Below are 24,764 nucleotides of genomic sequence, written 5' to 3'. Positions count from 1 at the left end.
CTAATATAAAAGCATAAAATGCCAGACACATATTCTTCAATCTTCCTTGGAGTTCTGCTTAGTCATGCACTTGCATTAGCCTTTGACAGAGAAGGTAATGATACAAAGAAGCAGGCCTGGGCGATGCATTCTGGAGACGGGTAGCAGAGGTCCTATCAGGTCATAAGAGGCAATCCTGGCAGCAGTCCTTGTGGCAGATTCTACTCTGTCCAGCAGTGACTGCATGGTCAAGATCTGTTTCAAGATGCAATGGTGTTTTGGGGAATTTTTCTTAACTCTGTATCCCCAAACCTGGTTCTCTGCCTGCCCTTTTCCCTTTCCTTTCATCCACTCCCATCACTCCCACATTAAGATTCTGTGAACTATTTAATATTCTCTAAATAAAATATTTTTATGCTTAAATTAGTCATGGTTGGCTTCTGTTTCTTGCAACCAAGAACTCCATCTGATATAACAGTGATTAATAGTAACCAGATCAGGCAATTCACTTTCTTTTGCTCTTTCAAGTGGCAGATATGCACTCAGTGAGAGAAGTATCTGTGTTTTATGTCTTGCGTCTGGGTGAGAGGCAATGGAAGATTTCATGACAATCACATCTATTGTTCTAAAATGGGCCTCTTCTCCAGCTGCTAAATGCTCATTTCTTTCAGAGAAGTGGATATTCACGTAAGCCCCATTATTGCAGATAGCAAACAAAGTTCAGTTTGAGAGCAAACCTCTTTACAACTTAGAAAAGTCTGTTTATTCAACAAGGATATTTTGATGAGCATTCTGTAACTCCTTCAAAGTCAATGGAAAATTGTTACATTTATACCACATTCTTTGATTACATAATAAAGCTCATTGATGGTAACTGTCCTCAGTCAAGTAGTTACTTGACTACTTACCTGTGGTACTTTAAAATACCATAATAGGTATTACCTACTATTACATATCATTATCTACCTACTTACCTAAAGATTATCTATCTTTAAACCTGCTGTTTCATTCATTTATTTTCTAAATGGTAAAAGTATCATTTAGAGAGGCTGTTCATAGGACATCAATGAAAATTAAGTAACAGCATTTTAATCACATTGGCTTCTTCCTACACCTGTTTAGTAAAGCAAGGAATTGCATAAATCACTTCACTTTACCAGGCCTCCTCAAACGGAAAAAAAAACACAAAAACAAAAATGGAATAAGATTGAATTGAATAATGGCTCAATTTACTGTTAATCTAACTGTTGTATACTTATCATATTGACACTAACTAAAGCTACTGATATTGTCCAATGTTGGTGAAAGTGTGGGGAAATAGTGCCTCCTGTCTGGCACCGGTGAAAGGGCTGTTTTTCTATTGTTTAGATAATGAATGTTATTAAAAATTAATTTGAGATATTTAGAATCTCTGGTCAGTAATCCCATCTCTGGGATTTTATCTTACAGAAACTTTGCCATAGGTACCTAAACATAAATGTATGAACATGTTCATTACAACATAAAATATTTATAAAACAAAATGTCCAAAATAGTTGACCAATTAAATACATTCTAGTAGAGCTCTACAACATAATATTATAGAGCTTTTATAAAGAATAAAGTAGATCCATAGGGATTGAATAATAAAGATGTCCATGATACAGTGTTTAAACAAGAATGCAGGTGCAAAAACCTATATGTGGTGATCTAATTTTTTATGATATTTAATAAATTAGGTTTCTGCCTATTTTTCATCAGGTAAAAATGACTTGAATGGATTTTTGCTAAATTCTGGGGACATGGTCAATATGATATCTTAAAAATCTGTTCAGGGCTATGAAATTATCTTTAAGGAGATTGCTGGTGGCAGAGAACACTTCAGAGAGAGAAGAAGCATGCAGCAGAACAGATGCCAGTGTTGACTGGCACAGTGTGATTGATTGCATAACATTATTCATAATAGCCAGAAATTTTAAACAACTCAAATGTCCATCTACTGACAAATGGATAAACAAAATATCCATACAGTGAAATATTATTTGGCAATAAAACTAATTAACTACTGAATATATGCTTCAACATGAATGAAATTTGAAAAAACATTATGCTATGTGAAAGAAGCCAGTTACAAAAGATCACATATTGTATGATTCCATTTATGTGAAATGCCCAGAATAAGTAAGAAACAGAGATAGTCAAGCTGATGGATCAGTGACAAGGGAGGAACATGATAATGGGGTCTAGGAAGAGGTATATGGATGGAATTATGGGAGGAGTACAAAATACGTGAATCATTGTCTCTCTCACTAAGGAGGAGACATCCAGTACAATTTCACAGGATAACCTATCCTCTGGAAATCTGCTAGCTTGTGTCTTTGGCCATTTCAGTGTTTTCCCAATTGGCCAAAATGACCATAATGGCCATTAAAATAAGGATGTGGGCTGTGCCTGTATCTAGAAATGAGTTCCTTTCCAATGAGGCTAAATTGGACATTACATCTGCTGAGTACCTAACCTGTCAGCAAGAGAGAGCAACACCAAACTTCTAGTGATGACAAACCAGGTACCTAATGAATCAGTTTGAAAGGGGAAACAATTTGGCCTTCATAGAGCAATACATGTTTTAGATTTAGGCCTGCTTTCTCTGCCAGTGATGTATTTCAAAATTCCTTACTCATTTTCACATTATTCTGTGCAACGTTGTCTTGATCAAGGGACCAATTGTATAGCAAAGAAGTATGACAATACTATCATGACCATGAGATTCAATGGTTTATCATATACTGCAATGTTCAGAAACAGCCAGTCTAATAGAATGGTGGAATGGCCCATGAAGTCTCAGATATGGCACAAGCTCTCAAACAATATCCCATGGAATTGAGGCTCTCTCCTCCAATATGCTGTATATGCATTCGATGAACAGCTGCTCTATGGTATATACTTGGTATTATGGTATTCTAGAGAGTTAGACTACATTTTTTTCTTTTCCATTGTTATTTATTGAGTACTTTGAGTCATACTAGGCACTGTGGAGTAAGCCCTCAAGGAACTCTCTTCCAGATGAGCATGGGAGAGGGCATTTACCTGTCTTCATTTTCCACTGAACTTCATCTCTACTTTAGCTATTAAATAACAATGCCTTGGCCTTGTCATTACTAAGAGCTGCACAACCTCCAAAACATTGAATTTAAAAGTGTTTTCTCTTTGACCACAGTTTTCTTACCTTCATCCTTTTCTACCACTGTATTTCTTCCCAACTTTTCTTCCCTCATTTTGGTCCGAGCTCTATTTCTCCATTTCTTCTGATCAGTTAGTACCTTTCTAATTTGCTTGTCTCATTCTTCAGTGTAGACTTTATGGTCTGCTTCTTCCACATTGATTTTGCTATCACCTATAGGATTTATCACTGGATGTTTTGTGCTATATACCATTCTGGTGTCTATTCCCCAGGGCTCACTTTGTTTGATTTCTCTGCTTCTAGTACTGTTAGAAGAAAAAAAAAAAAAAAATAGAGATGCTGTATCTATAGCAGTTTAAATTTTGTTTCATTGGATATCTATAAGTATTTAACGGTCTTCTTATTGACTTCTTGTTGATTTCCAATTGAATCTCCACAGTGGAATCTTTTTCATTAGTATTTAGTATCTAATGCAGCTTGCTCTCTTCTTTATAGAAAAAGGTCTCTCTTCTTCAACATCTTTTAGTGACTTCACCTACACAGACGTACCTCAGAGATATTGCAGGTCCAGTTCCAGACCACTGCAAAAAAGTGAATATCACAATAAAGAAAGCCACATGATTTTTTGCTTTCCCAGTGCGTATAAAAGTTATGTTTACACTATACTGTAGTCTATTAAGGGTGCAACAGCATTATGTCTAAAAAAGGAGTGTACGTACCTTAATTAGAAAATACTTTATTGCTAAAAAATGCTAACCATCATCTGAGCCTTCAGAGTGGGTCATAGTAGTAACATTAAAGATCACTGATCACAGATCAACATAAAAAATATAAGAACAATAAAAAAGTTTGAAATATTATGAGAATTACCAAAATGCCACACAGAGACAGCAAGCAAATGCTGTTAGAGAAATGGCACCGATAGACTTGCTCAATGCATGGTTGCCACAAACCTTCAATTTGTAAAAAAAAAACACAGTGTCTGCAAAACACAATGCAATGAAGTGCAATAAAATGAAGCATGCCTGTACTTTCTTTCTCTGCTTTGCATATTTTGAAGAAAAAATATATTCTCACTCTTTCATAAAGTTAACACTACACCTGTATACTTGACTACATGATGTTTCCTTTGAGTCTGTGACCTTACCTTCAAGTTCCAGCAGCCTCCATCATCTTCATGGATTCAGCTAAATAAAACTTCTCTATAGATGACGCTTCCTCCTTCCCCCAATCTTTATGTCTCTTTTTATATTTAGCTTTAGTCCTACATTCTTTCCTTTTGGATTTTGCCAGTTGGATGTCTCCCTGGAACTCAACGTCAACATGGGTAAGACTGAGCTTATAATCTTGCATCACCCCAAACCCATCTCTTGAATTTTTCTTTCTGTTAATGACAGCATTATTCTCTGAGCCATTGAGGTTTGAAAATTGAGAGTCCTTTTAGGTGATAACTTCTAATCTGCCAAACCTGGGGACTCTTTTTTCTTTTTTATATAGAATCACTAACTTATATCTCTCCCCTCACTTTATCTTATTATTTCCCCAGCTTTAGTGAGATATAATTGATATATAACATTGTGTCAATTTCAGGTGTATATTGTGATGATTTGATATACATATGCATTGGGAAATGATTACCATGATAATGTTAGTTAACACATCTATCACCTCACATAGTTAAAATTTCTTTTTGGGGGTGGTGAAAACTTTTAAGATCTACTCTTCTGGCAACTTTCAAATATACAATAGAGTATTATTCACTACAGTACCCATACATTACAGTATAGCCCCAGAACTTATTAATCTTGTAACTGGAAGTTTGTACCTTTGACTACCTTCTTCCAGTTTTCCCACCCCACCCCCTCCTCCTGTCCCTGGCAAGCATGAACTTACTCTCTGTTTTTGTGTGGTTTTTTGGGTTTTTTTTAGATTCCACATATAATTGAAATCATACAACATTTTTCTTTCTCTGTCTGACTTATTTCACTTAGCATAATTCCCTCAAGGTCCATCCATGTTCTTGTAAATGGTGGGATTTTCTTCTTTTTTATAGTTGCATAATCCATTGTATATTTGAACATTGAATATTCCATTGAACATTTTCTTAATTCATTCATCTATTGATGGACACATAGGTTGTTTCCATGTCTTGGCTACTGTAAATAATGCTGCAGTGAACATGGGAGTGTAGACATCTTTTTGAGATAGATATTTCATTTCCTTTGGTTATATATCCAGAAGTGGAATTACTGGATTGTATGGTGGTTCTATTTTAAATTTTTTGAGGACCATCCATAATGTTTTACATAGTGGTTGCACCAATTTACATCACCCTGTCACTTGTTATCTCTTGTCTTTTTGACTATAGCCATTCTAATAGCTGTGAAGTGATATCTCATTGTGGTTTTGATTTGCATTTCCCTGATGATTAGTGACGTTGAGCACCTTTTCATGTACCTGTTAACCAGTTGAATATCTTCTTTGGGGAAAAGGTCTATTCAGGTTCTTCGCCTATTTTTAAATTAGGTTATTTGGGTTTTTTTGCTATTGAAGTTGTATGAGTTTCTTATATATTTTGAATATTACCCCTTATTAGATATGTAGTTTGCAAATAATTTCTCTCTTACTGTGGGTTGCTTTTCCTTTTTTTTTTTTTGATGGTTTCCTTTGCTGTGCAGAAGCTTTTTAGTTTGATGTAGTCCCACTTGTTTATTTTTGCTTTTGTTTCCTGAACTTTTGGTGTCATACCAAAAAAAAAAAAAAGAAAGAAAAAAAAAATCACTGCCAAGGCCAATGTCAAGGAGCTTTTTCTCTATGTTTTCTTCCAGGATTTTATGGTTTCAGGTTTTAGATTTAAGTCTTTAATCTATTTTGAGTTAATTTTTGTGAGTACTGTAATATAGGGTCCAATTTTATTCTTTTACATTTGAATATCCAGTTTTCCTATCATCATTTATTGAAGAAACTGTCTTCTTCCTATTGAGTATTCTTGGCTCCATTATAAAATATTAATTGTACATATACACATGGGTTTACTTCTAGGCTTTCAATTCTGTTCTATTGGTTTATGTATCTCTTTTTATGCCAATACCATACAATTTTGATTACTATAACTTTGTAATATAGCTTGAAATCAGAGAGTGTGATGCTTCCACTTTGTTCTTCTTTCTGAGGATTGCTTGGCTATTCAGGACCTTTTGTTGTTATATAGGAATTTTAGGATTGCTTTTTCTTTCTTTCAAGTGTAAGAAGTGTAAAAAGTGAAAATTAAAAGTTTTAAAGAAATGGAAGTGTTCTCTAATAGAAAATTAATTCCATCATACTTTAGCTTTTAATTTTCTCTTCCTTCATTGTGAAATAGAATAAAAAAACCCAAAAGCGTATAAAACATATGTTATCGTACTTTCTAGATAAGCTTTTAGCCTTCTTCTGGGTCATAAAAATTTAATCATCTATTTTTTGCTTTTTAGCTTTTGTTCTTTTCTCCGTAGATTCATTTGTAAATGTTAAACATTGATTTATAAAATACTCTTATGCTAGTCTAATGGTCGTTTTCTGATCATAAGTTTTACCTGTTGCCAAGAATAGTGATGGAAATGAAAATTAACTTATAAGGTTCTTTCTCATCTCTGCAATACCATTAACAAATTTGCAACAAAAAGCATATAGGAATCAAGAAAACATACACTGACCAGCTGAACAATCACTCTTTTCTCCTGAACTGGGAACTGATTGTGGTGTTGAGCAGAGCTGGAGTGATCAGTGTCACATGCAAACGTGGGCACCCAAGTCATTTAGGTGGTAGTAGAAGGTGATTATTTCAATCCAAGGCCCAGAGTCAGCAGGTCAGAAAGTCACTTGTTCTGTAACTAAGGAGAACAGACAGGTGACTGAAAGGGCAAGGACATCCCATAAATGTTTCACATGAAATCGTACCTGTAAGGGCTGAGAAAGAGCCCAGTATTGGCCTTTGGCCACCTCCAGAATGTACTGCATGTAAGTGAGGCCAGAGTGGAAATTGTGTTTGTGAGAGGGAGTAACCAGGACTTCAACACTGAAACTTCTCTAAGAAAACTAAACTCAACAGATATTCATTTTCTTTTTTTATTCACTAATTTTATTTCAGATTATTTACTATTTTTCTTTTAGAATGAAATCCCCTCACTTTTTAGTCTCTCCTCATGTGTGTTCAGATGTGAGTCTTCCAAGCAGACCAGGCAGGAGCTACTTATGTGGCCTAGTGACTGAGTCTCTTCTCATGAGGCAGGGACTATTTATACCTCTGAGTGGTGTAGAATTTATTTTGATATTCTGAATAATTAAGGGCAAGATGGAGACTCTTGAATGCCAAATGTCTTTTTCATAGAGTAATTTCTTTTATGTAGAACATACTGGGTACCATGGGCAGGGTGACCATCCAACTTACTTTGCCTGGCTTGCTCTCCAGTTATAATTATAAATGGCCCTTCTTTCACTCAAAAAAGTATTCTTGTTTGGAAGCTAAGTTATGTGGCCTGTCTAGCCATGGGGAATAGAAACGTGTTTGAAAGCAGAGGCTCCACCCTCAAGAAGCAAACAAGTCAGTTGAGGATAATACAACTTGTATAACTACAGTGGCTTTTCAGGCTCATCTTCACAGACACTGAACAGGATCTACTTCTGAGGTAGTGTTTTGGAGAATAAGGTGGAAATACAGGTGTTCCCCTGAATTTGAAAAAAAACAAACAACAAAAAACACTTGTTTGGAGTCAGGACTCCATGTCTTCCATACAATTCCTATATGAGGCTGGGCTTGAAAAAAATCACCTAATTTATCTGTGCTTGAATATTTTCACTTCTAAAACAGGGGACAGGGCTAGGTTAACAGTATTTACCCTCTTTTCTGAAAGACCTGGGTAACAAAGGGGCCTTAAGTGTGGGGATCAGAGGGCTTTAGTCGACAAGCTTTACTTTAACAAGAGCATCAGGGTTTCTCTGTTTACATATTGAGTTTGTGCCTGAAGTTTCATCTGAACACAAGTTTCCGGTTATATAGACAAATAAACATAATTCTTGATGTTTGAAATTCTCTAACAAATGATCCAGTGACTCTAACTGGGTAACAGGAACATTACTGCAGGGTGACTGCTTGTCAGTCCAGGGCACTCTAAGCCCTAAGCAACTAGAACATGATTCCTGTATATAGAAAGCCTGCTTACCTTATTTCCATATCTAGTAAAGATAGTAGGTGATAATGTTGCTTGCGCCTTTATAGGCTGCATGTAGAAAATTGAACCTATAAATTTCCTTTTCAAAAGTTCTCAGTTAACAGTCCAGAGGCTGCTTTCCAGCCCCAGGCCTATGTCTAACTATCTCTGCAGCAAAACAAGCCTTTTAGACTCTCTGGATCTCAATCCCATTGTGTCTGTGTATAAAACTGGGATAACATTTTCTGACCTTCTAGTCTTACATGCTTATTATCATTATCAAAGAAAGCAAGAGATATAAACAGCACTCTGAAATGCTCTAAACATGTGCATTCCATTATTATTTATTAGAATTATTTCTTGGGATCATTTTTATATAAGTTTTGTGGTTGTTTTAGGTTACTCTTGAATGTGAATCAACTTAACTTGCTGATTATAAAATTTTCTAAAAATATTATTTCTCAAGAGACAGCATATTGTAGTATAGGTCAAAGATACTTGTTGCAAGCAAAGAAAACCAATCCTGCCTCAGGCAGAATGGAATTGAATGCCCACAGGACAAGTAGAAATCTATATGATAAGATATATATGACAAGGCTTAGGAAATAGATCCAGGGGACCTCTAGAGACAAAGAGACAGGAAAAACACAGTACACATCTGGAGTAGTCTGACAGCAGGCACCGCTATTTCTGTAAAGGATTCTCTTTAACTAGGGGTGGGTGGATTTCAAAATACACATCTCTTTGTACAGCAAGGGTACCAATCCATCAGGTTGGTGTTTAGCTAAAAACCCAGTAGGACCATACTGGTGCACATCTGCTGTAAGTCAGATCTTGCCTCAAATTATTCCTCATGTCTGGCATCTCTAACTCAAGATCAAAACTCCATCTACTACCATTTCTGTAGATGAGCTTGGGCCACTCTTGATTGCATGATGGTAAGAGGTTCAGAGAGTGTGTAGCCAGGAGCTTCTGTAGCACCAGAATGACGCTAACTTTGACCAAAATTTAGACAGCATACAAAAGGAATTTGGGTGCCAATAATGAAGGGATTACATTCTGCACAGCCAAAAGGACAAGTGTTCACAAAAAAAATGTGCTATTTAGTTGCTGTCTTGTTTTTCTCATGCATATTTTGGTAATTTAATTATCTGTTATTTCTCTAAAGCACAGAAAAGTAAGGCTGAGGTGACAGATAATATATGCAAGTCATGGAATTTTAGGTGCTGATATTTATTTGTGCTGATTTATTCAATGTTATTTCACTGAGCAATCAAACATTAAAATTTAAGAAGACAAGGTACAGAAATATATGTGACAGTTAATATTTAGCATGTCTATTTCAGAGATAGGGACATCCTTTAATTTGAGTAAAGAAATGAGATTTCACAGGGAGGCCTACACATTTGTAAGTGTAGATTCTTACGTGGAATTTTTATATAGAGAGAAAAAATTTCTTCCTTTCTATGATAAAGTTATTTCCTTTCTCTTGTTTCCATGGTGACAATGGATTGGTTTAAACTTGTCTGACCCTCCAGCTATAGTTGAAATCTGAGCTACTTTGCCACATGCCAGCTTAGTCTCCAAGGTTAAGAACAGGCTCCCAAGTGGCCAGAACTGACCCTCACTACCCAAGCCATCAGGGAAGTTAGCAACAATAGAGATGAATCAAGCAATCTGAGATCAAAGTGTTTTGTGCTGGTCTCAGCCTATCAATAACCAATGCTGTGGCTGACCTGGCCTGTGTGATTTTTATTAGAATTGCAAGATGCCCTCAGTAATAACCATCAGGAAATTTTGAAGAAAAAAAAATTTATTGCTTTCAAGTCCTGGAAATTACATGGCACACCTGAGGGCACACAGTAAGGTTACAGGTAGAAAGAGAGAAAACGCAGGCCTGGGGTTCTACTTCTATTGAGGTTGAAGGTGCAGGCCTAGGCTTTTGTGGGTTCACTGTATTATAGATTAATTTAAAACCTAAGAGGGAGAATTTAAAGCATGGGAAAAGAAAAAACAACCCACCCAATGGTCAGTTATTGAAATCAACCAATAAAACAAAGGAAGCTGATAGGGAAGGGGGGCATGGCCTTCCTCCTTGTCTAGCCCTGTGGCTAACACTGTGCTTATTCAAGACAGCCAACTTGAAGTGAAGTGGATGCCTCTTGGGAGTAGAGGCCTCAGTAATCAAAGGTCAAGTCAGGCACTTGCATTACAAAAAAGAAAAAAAACAACATTCAGGTCTACATATAAAAAGCTGAAGACCAAACACAGTGGAGAGTGCTCAGAATTCATTTACAAGCCAGAGGTGGGGAATTAGGATGGGGTATAGAGAACCAAGAGTAACAACAGAATAGAGGTGGAATTTTAATGAAACAACTGGGAAACAGAACAAGAGAAGTCCTGGAAATTTACCTGTTATACCAATAGGTACATTTCGAGGCCTGGAAATCAAGCATGCTTAGGTCTGTGGGCTAATTTTAAAGGTCAGCATCAGGGAAAATGGATCTGTTCACATTCTTTTACACTTCCAGTCCGCTGGCCTGCTTCTAATATTTGAAAGGCCCAGGGCCTGAAAACAAAGAGAGACCCACATATAAGATGTTTAAATGTTTGAAAGCTGTATATCCAAACAACCAAAGTGTTAAATAAAATACATTCTATCTGCTCATTGAACAGTATACTTTCATGGTAAAAAATGAAAAAAAATATGTAAAGCTATGGTTTTATAAGATGAAAAGTAGGCAAGATATAAATTTTAATTGAATTTAATTTTTATTGTGCCAATCTAACTATTCTGTTAATGGAACTACAATGTTTAAATGAGTAATAAACAATGGCACCCATGACTTATAAATGACTTTGTATTTATTTTGTTTTTTCTTGTCTGATCATGGTTTCACAATAGATACTTTTAGATACTTATATTCTTTTGACAGTGATGCTATAAAAGAATTTAACTTTGTTCAAAGTATGTAAACTTTGAATATAATATATAAAAATATAAATTGAAGTGAATGTAAAGAATACAATGCTATTCTTGTATTTTTAAGTTCACTTCTTCTCAAATAGCCAAACTTTTCTATTGAATGTAGAAGTAAATACAATTTATAATTAACAAGTATAAATTTTAAAATTCATTTATATAAATAAAAATTAAGAGTTTTTTGGAAAATTTTATTAATTCTTATCAAATACTTTTACCAAAATAGCACTCACAATTCTAGTTTCCAAAATCCAATATCATTGCCAAGGTAAAGAATCAATGTCAGGCTTTCTTTATGTTATATGATATATATAAATGTCATAAATATACATACAACCAGCCCTCCAATCTGCAAGTTCTACATCCATGGATCCAACCAAACTCAGATCAAAATACTTTTTAAAAAAATTCCAGAAAGTTTCACAAAGCAAAACTTGAATTTGCTGCACATTGGCAACTCTTTACATAGCATTTACATTGTTTTAGGTATTATAAGTAATCTAGAGATGATTTAAAGTATACACGAGGATGTGCATAGGTTATATTCAAGTACCACACCATTTTATTTTATATAAAGGACTTGAGCATCTATAGATTTTGGTATCCATGGGGGGTCCTGGAACCAACCCCTGTGGATACTGAGGGATGACTACATATATAAATTTGAGAGAAATATACATTGATCTTGCCAATGTTTCTGTTGTCAAACCTAAGTTTGTGTGCCCAATACACACAGTGAGGCCAAACAAACTGAAACGTTGGAGTTTGGAGCAGGGAAAGGTTTATTGCAAGGTCCAAGAAAGGAGAATGGGCAGCTCATGCTAAAAAAACCCCTGAACTCCCTGATGGGTTTGAGGGAAGAGTTTTCAAAGGCAAATTTGGTGGTGGTGGTGGTGGGGACTGCAGGGTGTGGGACTTTCTTCTGATTGGTTGGTGGTGAGGTAACAAGATGGTGTTCCAGGAATCTCAGTTATCAGCCTTCTGGTTCCACCATCCGGAGTCCATGTGCTGTGCTCAGCCTGAAGTTACCATTCTCCACCTGAGTGGGGCCCCAGGTCCTGCAGAAAAAATCGGAGATATGTATCAGATTACTATGCACATCCCCTGGGGAGTAACCAGGATCTTGCGCTATTATTTCTTGACCTCTTTTCCTTCTTTCTGCATTCCCTCACTTCCCTCATTAGTAACTGTTTGAGTCTGCCCTTTGGAACTCAGAGAAGGTCTAGGAGGCTGAAGCCTTTTCCCTACAAACAAGAAAAAGGAGATACAGAATGGCTTTTGTACCTGGGAGTGCCCAGTTGGGTTCTGCTTGGTTTCATTTCTAGGTCATCTTGTACAACTGTTGCAAAGACTTTGCTAATTCCCAGATATCTTTGGAATCATGAATTGGAATACAAATGAAAGGAAGAAAATGAATGCTCTGCATACTGAGATTCATGCCCTGTAAGAGGAAGAATTTGCCAAGGTTTCCCCTCTTATCTAAGACTTTCTAATATTCAAATCCTCTCTGCATTTTGTTCAGGAACATAGGGCAAGAGATGAACCAATACTTTTCTGGGCCTGGCTGGTGTGAGTCAAGGCAGTGACTTTAGGTGTCAGGATCGCACTATGTCAGCTTTGAGCACCAGATCCTAATGACATGACTATGTACTTTGTAATAATTTAATTTGATTCTTTGTGATAAATATCCTCTAAAGCATGGGGTCCTGGGTAGGGGCCTTTTTTGTGCATCTAAGGGTCCTAATATCAGTTAAGAAGATTACATCTATTTCAAATCACTAACAAAAGGGCTAGGCTAGAGGTGCAGGCATAAAAAGAGAAAATAAATTATCCAAAGTTGATAAAACTTCCACTTTGTAGGTGGGGAAAAAAGAGCACTTAATATGTTGATAAAGGCTAATGTATTGAGGTTTTAATTCGTAGTGATACTTTCTTATTTTTGCTTCATCGTCATGACGAAACATGACCAAGCATATTAGCAGACCTTTTGTATTTCTGTGTTTTAAGTGCTTTTGCAAAGACAAAAGCTCACATGCACTGATGAAGTTATGCTGGGCTCCTGAGACAGCAAGGGAAATGGGTAGAGGGGGAGTATCTTTGAGAACTGCAAAGGGTAAGGAGATATTTCCTATAGACTGACAGGATTATAGAGGTTGGCAGTTTCTACAAATGGTATTCATTCATGCCCTGCTTTATTGCAGCACACACAGATGATAGCAAGACTTTGGAAAAGATGGCTTCCAAGTGTACATATGGCCCTGAGACAAATCCATAGCTTTAGAAAAAGGCCCAAATATGGCATAGAAAAAGACTCATCAAACTTCAAGAATTCAGTAGACAGGGATGGCAATATCTCAGTAGTAATCAGCGGACTAATCACAAAAGAGGCTTTTCTGAATATTCTGCTCTGCATAAGGGGAAAGCAGTGAGGAATTCAAGAGAGTAATAATGCCTGATATTGTTACCAAGTCCAAGCTCCTACTGCTGGGCACACAACAGGCCAATAAATAGAGAGACGAGGTGTTGGGGCAAGAATAGCAGTTTTATTCAGAAAGCCAGCAGACCAGGAAAGTGGTAGACTAGTGTCTCAAAGAATCATCTTCCCTTAGTTAGAATTCAGGCTTCTTTTAGACTAAAAGGGGAGGGAATGTGGCTGGTTTTTGCAGACTTCTTGGTGATAATCCTTTGTTCTTGCAGCTGTCCACGTAGGTCTGGTCATGATGTTCCTATAAATCTTCAACAAGAAAAATGTTATTTTCTGCTCTGCAACTTTTAATCTTTAAATGAATGAAAAGTGTTGCGGCCTTAAAGGTCAAGCCTGGGAGGCAGAGCCTTGAGAAAGGGCTAGTATGTATATTTCAGGCTTTAGAACATTCTTTTACTTACTGAGAAGACAAAAGTGCAGAGTCAGCATGACTAAGCATAGGCAACCGAGCACCGCGTGGAGTCAGGTTTGTCCTTCTCTGTTACAATATTGACTTTTCTGATTTAAAGGCAGATTTAATTTTATTTATTAAAAATGAAAAAATGTGACTTTGCATGCATACTTCAGTTGGAGCTACAAATTTATTGTCATTGCATGTCATCATTTTTGTTCAGCTCTGCATATTTTATATTTGAATATCCATCATAGTCATCTAGATACTTGGCATCAAGAAATACTTCAACAGTATTTAACAATCTGGTCACCAATATTGAATCCTAATTTTACCATATTGTTGCAACTAAATTATCTACATGAATGGACATTATTTTTATCTGTATTTGATTGGTTGTATAGTTTGGAAAAATAAGATTCCTACACAAATATACACCTTCATCTGGGGGTTGTATGATCTGAAGATTCACTTTTAAGGATTTATTCACTGTCCTTTTAAAGCTATATTTTAAAACTAGAAATTAACCTTTAAAAGGTAACATAAGCCATTACCATATTAACAGGAAACTTTAGATTTTAGAAAGAATCTGCTGTGCCATGAAGATAGTGGGCTTTCTGGGAACAGAAGGGAAATAGGATACACAAAGGTGCAAAAGGCTATTACACAAGGGGCTGATGATTTTATCTGAGTCCAGGCTTGCATCTATAGCTCCAGTTTAGCAAGGTTTTCAGTAACTTTAGCAAACCTAAAGATACAATAAAACTGAGAACAATGACAGAGCTCTTTTAAAAGCTTCCCACTGGTACAACCAACCAGAAAAATGTTAGCCCAGTTTGAGGAAACATTCTTTGGGGTAAATGAAAGTTTCTTCCTCTCCCCTCTCTGCTCACTAATCATTGTCTCCATCTCTCCTCCTGTCCTCTGCTCAGAGAGGCTATGTACTGATACAGATGTTACACATAGTACTTGATACAGTTGTTATTCGTCTCATGTGTCAAAGACAAAGCAACATGAGAGTTGTGAATTTAAGTATTATTCAAGGTCTTGCTGAAGACTATAGCCTGGGAGACAGCCACTCAGTAACTCTGAGTTAACTAACTCCTAGGAAGTAGGGGAGAAGCCAGTATACATATGATTTGGGGTGGCGGGGTTGCTGGGAAATACATGTAGTCAAGCACACATCTTGGTTAAAGATTACTGCTAATCACAAGGAACAGATATCTCAAGTTAATCATTTTTGTGCTGTTCTATGGATGGGAAGATGTAAGAATATGGGGTCACTGAAATTCTTCCTAAGGTATGCATCTTACGTTTCTAGGGGTCATTTATTCAAAGCACAGAATGCTTCATCCTGTGTTTTTCATCCTGAATTCCCCTCAGGGTGTACTGTCCGTGGGTGACTGTAGTGGGTTGTGATTTAACCCTTGTATAACTGGATAATGAGGGACATTCTTTGTTCTTTTTTATCCACACATGGTTGACTTTTTTGACTTAGCCAGATCCATGCCTGTTTGGAAATGTGTATAAGGTCAAACCAGTAGGGTGTATGTGAGAAGAAATGATTTGCACAAGAATGTAATGTTTGCAAATAAAAGCTCTTTGACATATACCATGTTGAGCTACTTTTTCAAACAGAAGAGAATCTCAGTCATGATATTCTTAGGCACTGATTGTAAATATAAATTATTCACCTTTTTTGGATTACTGTGAGATCAGTATTGGTTTCTTGAAAATCTCAAAAGGCTGACCTCAAAATATTAGTGATTGAATACTGTTGCAGATTGGTAGCCATGCTTTCTTTTTCTTTCATGTTCCCATCCTTAAGATCATCTTCAAAATGACAGATTATGAGACTGTAGTTAAAGTCGCAGTCAGATGTTTGCCATTTGGGTAAGCTTGTAATGACCAATATAATATCAATCAACCCTTATACCTTATACCAATCAAACCTTATATATGGTTTTCTATGTTTTCAAACACATTTTCTCATTCTATCTTTAATCTGCCCTATGAAGTCAATTTGGAAGATGTTGGGGAGGAAGAAATTTTCCTCTACCCTTCCAGATTTTTCTGGGTCATATAAGAATTAAATTAACATGAGACAGATTAACAGGAGAACATCAAACAAAAGTTTGATAACACATTTAGATGAGAGAGACCCAGGAAAACTGAATAACTTGTCAAAATGGCCAAAATCCTCACCTTAAATACCATCTTCAAGACAAAAGAGGATGTTGGGGGTAGTAGTTTGGGACTTCAAAAGGGAAGAAGGCAATTTACATGGAGGTGGAAAAACAAATATTTGTTAAACAAATGTTTGCTGGGCCATCAGAGACCATAGGCACAGAGAAGAATTTTAACAAACAGACTTGCTAGGTTCCTCCTTGTCTACACATCTAGTTCATACTACAGTGATCTATGGATAGCTCCCTTCCTGGAACAGGTCCTCTATATACACTCTTTTAGGCAGTTAGGGGAAAGGTAAAAGTTCCTTCCTGACCTTTGGGCCTTGATTGTTTTCAGTTTGAAATAATCCTCATGCCAAAGAAACATTTTGAGATGGCAAATTTTGTTCCCTTACAGAGGTATGGTTATTACTACTTAAGGGTAGGAAAACAGCCTCAGAGTGGAGTGGTTTGCCTAAGGGTGTACAGTTAGTAAAGGACAGTATCTGAATAGCAATCTAGAGATTTTAAGTTTTATACCTTTCTATAACAATAACTGATATTGGAAGTACATCTTACAAAAGTATTTTTCCCTGATATGGTATTTGTACTTTTTATTTGCTAAACGTTCTTTAAAAAATGAACTTTCTTTTGTTGAATCAAATTCATTTCAGATGTACAAAATTCAGAGTTACATCATCTTTTCTCCTAAGCTTTGATACCTGGGATGTGATGGGTGGGCCCAGGCAAGTTCCACTGGTTTCACTGTTTTAATCTAAATTGTTATGCATTTTCTCATTGAAGTAAAAATTTCAGCTAACTTATTTTGTCTCCAAATATTAAATATCAAGAAGATTCAAAATCAATGTTATTAATTTGCTTCATTTCTCCATTAGTTTGTAATCCCCTCCCTCCCTTTGCTCATAGAATTTTCTTCATTTTATCCTAGAAGTTTCTCAATAAAAAAAAAATGACAGAGAGGCTAAAAGCTGAAACTGGGGCAGTGCTGGATCCATATGAAGTACATCAATTATGAAGTGCTTCAATCACTTAGTTTCATACAGCCTCTTGGTTAGAGCATTGCAATCGCATTTTGATGTTCCAAAGGCTTCAAAGTAGGTCAGTTTGTACTACACCAAGGGAAAAAAAAAATTAAGATACTAAAATTGCCTCTGATTGTAACTTTTAAGGCTCTTCTTCATTTCTATCCAATCTTTTTTACAGCACAAAAATACCTGGATGGAGAAAAAAATTAATTCAATTAAAAATTTTAATCTACTTATCTATATACTTGTGAGGAATAAATAGTCCTTGTAAGCACTACAGGGCATAACTAATTTGCTGTCTGTATAGTTCTAGAAGGAGGCTGGGCTATTATGGATAACTAACATTATTTTAACGATAAAGCTTAATGCTATATTTTTATGTCTTAATTTTAAAGCAAAGCATTAAAAAGCAAGTGACTATCTTCACCTTCCACGAATTTATGTTAAGTTCCCTCTGGGCGCAAAGCCCTTTCCTGAATCTATGTGGATATACATGTGTCAGTCAAAAGTTATGATAAAGCCCTGGGTCCATCAGAGTTAATCACATATCCAGATAAAAACAGCAGAGTTTTTATTCTGAGAGGGACTGCATCTAGGCCTTTTCAAGTCATAAAAATTGGGAATTGTACAAAAAAACTGGAAGACAAGATATTCCCATCAAATTTAAATTAAAGATAAAAAAGTCTGAATATTTCACTTTGGCACTATGTTATCCACTCTGATGGCTGATGACACTTCAGCTAAGAGTAGGGGAATCAGTCTGTCCAAGCTGCTGAGAAGGTTGAGATAACCAGAAGGTTTGTAAGGGAAATTATATTTTCTTTAAAACCTGAAGAACAGTTTGTAGACCTAAATCTAGCTAAGCATATGCTTTGTCTTTATTAACCATTTTATAGAAGAAATTTCTCTCATTAAATCATTCAAGATATTTATGGAGGAAGGCATATCTCAATTTATGTTTCCCTCCCAACTGCCTACTAATTGTTATAGCCATGCTAAAATATAACGTTCTTGAATTTTTGTACCATAATGTCTCCAAAATATTGTCACCAATTAATTCTTTTCTCCTAATACACAGCCGGTGCCACTGTTCTCCCATCTCCCTCTGAAGCCACCTTCAAGGTCAGCAAGAAAGGGTGCTGAGACCAATTAGCAATGCCTCCTACACATGCAGCCGTGGAAGGTAGCCTGCTCTGTACGTGTCATCTCAGCCATTGTTCTTTCAGGAATTGTTAACTTCACGTCTTGCACAATGCCTGAAAAGTGTTTGGCATCAAGTGTTGAATGAATAAATCTGTGATCTCTCAGTCAAACTAAGGAAAACACATTTAATCCACAGGAAACAGTTAGAGAACAATTAAATACTAGCCTATATGCTACTAACACTTGCTGCAGAGAAGAGAGACAATGGTGTGGGCTGAAATTAGAGAACGTCTTCATAAGGGAATTTGGTATTAAAGAAATAGAAGAATGAGAATAATGGTTAAGCAGAAAGCTTAGAGGAGAAGATAGAGGAAACAAAGTGAAAAAATATATGGAGATATGAATATACAAATAAATATTGCACATTGAAGTAAAGAAGAGATCTAAGATGAAAAATAACACAGTATAGGGGAATACTGGTAAAGAAGGGGTGTATGTTTGTGTATGGGGGGTGTGTATGTGTGTGTTGTAACAAAGTAGGGACAGATTATGGTGGGCTTCCAAACTAAGCAAAGGAATTTGAAATTGATGGAGAAGAAAATCATTTCTGTGTTTTAATAGAAAAGTGAAAGATTGAATGTGATAGTGTAGAAGGTTTCATTTAGTAGCAGTCCATAAACAGGTGAAATGGATGCGGGAAAAACTTGATGAAAGAAGACCACATGGGATCTCTGGTAACACAGACTTGGGGTGTTGAGGTTTGCCCAGTTTGGAACGGAGAGGAAATGTAGAGTGTAAGGTATTTTGAAGGTTTAAGAATTATATTTTTGTTAACTTTGACATAAAGACAGAGAAGGAAGAAAGAAACATTATTCAAAGTTTTTAACCTAATGTTATCAAGTTTCTTGAAATCTCCAGAACATACTATTGGAGACACTAGAAATTCTGGCATGGTTGGAGACCATGACTTGATTTTATGTGAGGTAGGCTTTGGATGTCAGAGGCAACTGATAAATATGAAAAGCAAAGACCAAAATCTTTCTTTCCTGTTGCGTATATGGATATGGGGTTTTTGTTTTGTTTTATTTGTTTTGTTTCGTTTTTCTGTTTTGGTGATTGAAGGATAGCAGAGCAGAAAGATCAGAGAAGACACTGTAATATGGAGCCTACAAATCTTTGTGAAGATATGTGTCTTGAGTCAGATTTGGAAAGATATATATAGTCCATTGTCAAGAGATACTGTTGGGTATAACGAGATTATAAATCTTCTAAGATGCCGTGATCTAGATAAGTCACTGTATTCTTGCCATGACTCTTGAACCATAAAGGGCTGCAGTAAATGCATGGGTTAATGTTAGGATTTGAAATCAACAGCGTCAGGAAGGGGGAAATTTTCCCCCAACCCTCTTAAGTTCTTTTTGCTGGTCTAGTAACTGGTCTAATTAAAATTAAATTAAGTTGACACAAGACATATTAACAAGAGGAAAAAAAAAACAATTTAATGCATATGAACAAAGGTCTCATAGAAATGGAACCCCCAAAGTGACCAAAGCAAGTTGTTTATATATCATTTTTAGACAAAGAAACAATTATTTGTGAAAGTTTAACAAAACAAAGGGGCTTGTGCTTGGAGTAGCAGACTAATAAATAAGTAACAAAATTTGTTTACACAGCTTTCTTTAGCCTTGAATTCCCTAACTCTGGTAATAAGGATGCTTTCTATCCTCCTGGCATAGGGAGGGTATCTTCACATGGGAGATTTATTTCCCACTTTCAGGAAGAAAGAGGGAGGTCAGAGTATGTTTATTTTGTTGTTGTTGTTTTTTGTTTGTTTGTTTTTAATATATCACCCCTCACCCCAAACTGGCTGTTTCTCAAGTAACTTGAATTCAAAACAATCAATAGGTCATTGAGGCTTATTCTGGAGTAGCTGGATCTGGGTCCCAACAACAGGATATTCAGTAATAAGAGGGTTTGAAATTGAATAAGAAGAAAGAAATTTCCCTAGGAGAATGAGGTTGAGACGAATGAGGATCATAGAAGGTTATTTATATAAGAATGGTTCCAGCATGTATCTTTTTTTTCTTTAAGTGTCAATTTCTTTATTTATTTATATTTATTTTTGGCTGTGTTGGGTCTTCGTTTCTGTGCGAGGGCTTTCTCCAGTTACGGCAAGCAGGGGCCACTCTTCATCGCGGTGCGCGGGCCTCTCGCTATCACGGCCTCTCCCGTTGCGGAGCACAGGCTCCAGACGCGCAGGCTCAGCAATTGTGGCTCACGGGCCTAGCTGCTCCGCGGCATGTGGGATCTTCCCAGACCAGGGCTCGAACCCGTGTCCCCTGCATTGGCAGGCAGATTTTCAACCACTGCGCCACCAGGGAAGCCCCCAGCACGTATCTTTTCACCCAATGTATGAACTCCCTAAATTCTGTGATGTGGCTGTTTCTTTGGCAGATCTTATTTTTCCCCTGTTTGATAAGGTTCTTTTTCAAGGTAAATGTCCAAAAAAAAAAAAAAGGGACTAAAACAATTAAAAAACAAAACAAAACATTATGCAACGTTTCTCTCTGAAAGCAAATTTCCTTAGATGGCCACAAGGGCACAGGAGACCAAGGTGTCTGTTGTGAGATATTGTAAGCATCTGAATCTTCTCCTGAGGGTGATTCATATGGCACCTGAGAGTTTAAAGGTGAATGTAAAACTTCTGTTTGATAAATGAAAGGCAAAAAAAATGTATATTCAGTGTAATGAGTTTATAGTCCCAGTGTTACTAAGATTAAAAGCAGATTATTTGCATATCTTAAGGAATCTGCTTTTACTCTTAGGGCCACTAGGGTGTTCCATGAAGGCAGATGCATCAGTTTCACAGGGAGTTCAAACTTGGTAAAACAAAGTTTCCAAGTGAAACAGAAGTTGCTACTGTGAAAAAAACTAACTTACCCTCTGCAGGGTCTATGCCAATCTCAAGGTAGGTGTTCAGTAAATATATTTTTTAATACATGAATGAACCTAGTGTATGGGATTTGGTAGCCATCCCTGCCGGAATCCAGCAAGTACAGTCTACGTAGTGAGCAACTTGGGCACAAGTGTACAATTTTTTGGAGCAATAAACCAAATACATTTTAACAATAAAATAATGGCAAAGTAGAGCTACGAGCAAATTACAGGAATGAGAGAAATTGAGGAAGTAGCAGGATTCAATGAGATATTTTTACAGTTTTAAGTGTTTGATGGAGGGTAAGTTGGCAGCAGGAGCTAGGAAGGAATTTCCTCTAGAGAAGAATAGAACTTCTAAAGAAGAGAGTCGTTGTGGAAATGAGTTACCACAGAATGCAAGGAAAGATGCCAAGCCTGAGTCATCCTGTTTTTGTTTACTAAATCTTGGTTTATCCCATGTGCAACAACAGACATCAGTTACAGGGACAAGTAGTGGTGTCTCTGTGGAGAGGGAGGTTGAAGAGTACCAACCTTTCTTCCCCATTCTTAATGTTTCCCACGTAGACGAAAACAGATGTTTTTGGACAAAATAGTAAAGCATAGTACCTTCTTGACCATGAAAGCATTTTTTTCTTGCTGCCAAAGTATGCTAAGAATGAAGAGGAATTGTAGGTAACTATTTTCAGAAATGAAAGTATTATGCATGATTATCTTTGATATAGTACCATGGTTCTTTATCTTACCTTATGGAGAAGCCAGTGGTACTTTGGTATTTTTTGACCCTGAAGAAGGGAATTTCTGATTATGGCTCTGACTTGATTAGACTTCTTCTCTACCATAACTGCTTTTCCTCATTCAGAGTTTTTAATGGAAGCACGTTTATCACTCCCTCATGTCCTGTCAGAGACAGTTGCTCTTTCCTAGGCTGCAACCAAATGGAACTGAGAGCCAGAGAAAATTCTAAAGAATTAAAATGTTCAGTTACATTAGACTCACCTCCTTTTTTCACCTGTTTTAGCATAATGTATCAACAAAGATGGGAAGTCAGATAATGAAAACAGAATGCACAAAATAATCACAGGCTGGTTGGAAATATTTAATTGTCTATTAATTACTACTTAACACAGATTTCTTCAAATTAGTTAGCAAAATCAGCCATTTTAAATACACATGAATGCTTGAACACCATGGAATGGTGGGGTTTTTTTTGGAATGAACATGATTTTCTGTCAAGCTAACAATAAAACATTCTGTCAGTGTTCCACATATATAAAAAAAGCATACTTGAGAAGTTCTCTTATTATCCTGCTAATTTATGATGAATACAATAATCACTTGGCTTAATTATCATTTTCAACCATCCACATCTATTTAGAGATAAACTAACCATAAAAGAGGAAGTTAATACTTGATTTAGGAAGTTAATACTTGATTTTAATGCATGGCTCTTCAACTCCACATGCAAGGCAACGAACACACCCGAAGCACATATGGCATTCCTGATAGTTTATATTTTACTGACCCAAATCATCAAGCTGACTCAATTTCTTTTTTCTTCTCATAAAGTTGGCTGCAGCTTCAGCAAAATCCTTCCTATTCTGTAAGACAAATCAATATATTTCCCATGCTTTATTGTATTGCCAAGGGAAAAAAAAAACCCATGGCAACTGGAAGCTGTAGCAAAATGTTAATCATTTGTGTTGCTCTTATATTAGCATAAACCTCCCATTGGGATATTGGGGAGGGGGCTGGGAGGCACAAGAAAAGAAGTCTACAGAATTGACTTTTGGCTCCATTAGTCTTATTACAGATTTTATTTTACCCACTGGTAACTGTTCTTGTTTACCTCTCTGCTATCTGTAAACTGTACAATTTTGATAAGAGGATTTCAATTTGCCACTGATGTAAGGCATCACTGCTGATGGAGGACAATAGCAGCAAATGGCAGTTGGTGGCTTGTTTAAAAGCCCTTTGCTGTGAAAATGGAATTAAGGGTCACTTAGGCTGGTTGGACACTTGCTAGTTTTTTTCTTATCATGCACTGCAAATTGGAAATTGCTTAAATGTCACCCTATTTTTAGGGCTATGGGAGGCTATATACGATGAGATTTTATTAGTATTGCAGATTTATTGACAGGTGGTATTATCAGTCATCCAATGTTCAAATTAGCAATGAGTGGAAAGCTGCATATTGTGATACATTAACAAGTACCTATTTAAAATAATGACTTACTTGGTTCTTGTTATGCATCAAGTAATCTAAGTTATTTACTTAACTCGTTAAATTTTCGCAACAGTCTTATAAAGTAGGAATTCTTAACTATCTCCATTTTATAGGTGAGACAACTGAAGCATAGACAGGTAAATGACTTACTCAAGGTTGTACGTTTAGTTAGTTGTAGAGCCAAGGATGGGATCTTGACACTGGTTCCAGAGACTGCACTTGTCAAAAATAACCTGTGGCTGTCAGTTATGTCTAATAAGGCCCCAGGAAGGTCACTGCATTGATGTGTTTTAAGCTTCCTTAGGGAGGCTTTAATGATAAGGAAGCAAGTTAGACCTGCTTATCCCTTAGGACAAGTTTGTATTCTGCCACTTAGTCCTGCCCCTCTGAGGAGAGTTATAAAAGATTTTTACCCTTTCCAAAATAGGGTAGGTTTTATCATACATATGTGTCTATATATGTACATGTGTACTATATACATATGTGAATGTATATATGCAAACATATAAATATGGATATATCAGAGAACACAGGAACACACAGAAAAAACAACTTACATCTGTTTAGCACTTGTTCTGTGCCAGGCAATATTCCGGGACCTTTACATGCATTAACTTATTTAACCTTCACCACAACCCTACTAAATAGGTACTATGATTTTCATTCTTAGATTTTAGCCAGGGAAACCGAGGCTCAGAGTAGTTTCATGACATGCCCAGGGTCCTATAATAGTCAAGCTGAGTTTTAAACACAAGCAGTCTAGCTCCAAGGTCCAATCATCTACCCACTAGCTATAATACAGGTTTCCATTTCCTATATTTCTAACTAATGATTGACTAGGAAGCATATGAAATACCTATAAGTGAATTCCTCAAATTTAATTTCTCCAATCTGCATAATCCATTTTTTGGTCAATTTTGAATTTTAATATTCACTATAACCACTGTGGTAGTGTTTATAAATGAAAACACTAACACAATAATAAAGCTTATTGTATCAGAAAACTATTCCTACCTTTAGAAATTCCTGTTTTGCTGAGAACTGAAGATACATTTAAAGTAA

This window comes from Eubalaena glacialis, chromosome 17, assembly GCF_028564815.1.
Source record: "Eubalaena glacialis isolate mEubGla1 chromosome 17, mEubGla1.1.hap2.+ XY, whole genome shotgun sequence".
Lineage (NCBI taxonomy): Eukaryota > Metazoa > Chordata > Mammalia > Artiodactyla > Balaenidae > Eubalaena > Eubalaena glacialis.
Note: the sequence above shows the minus strand (reverse complement) of the source record.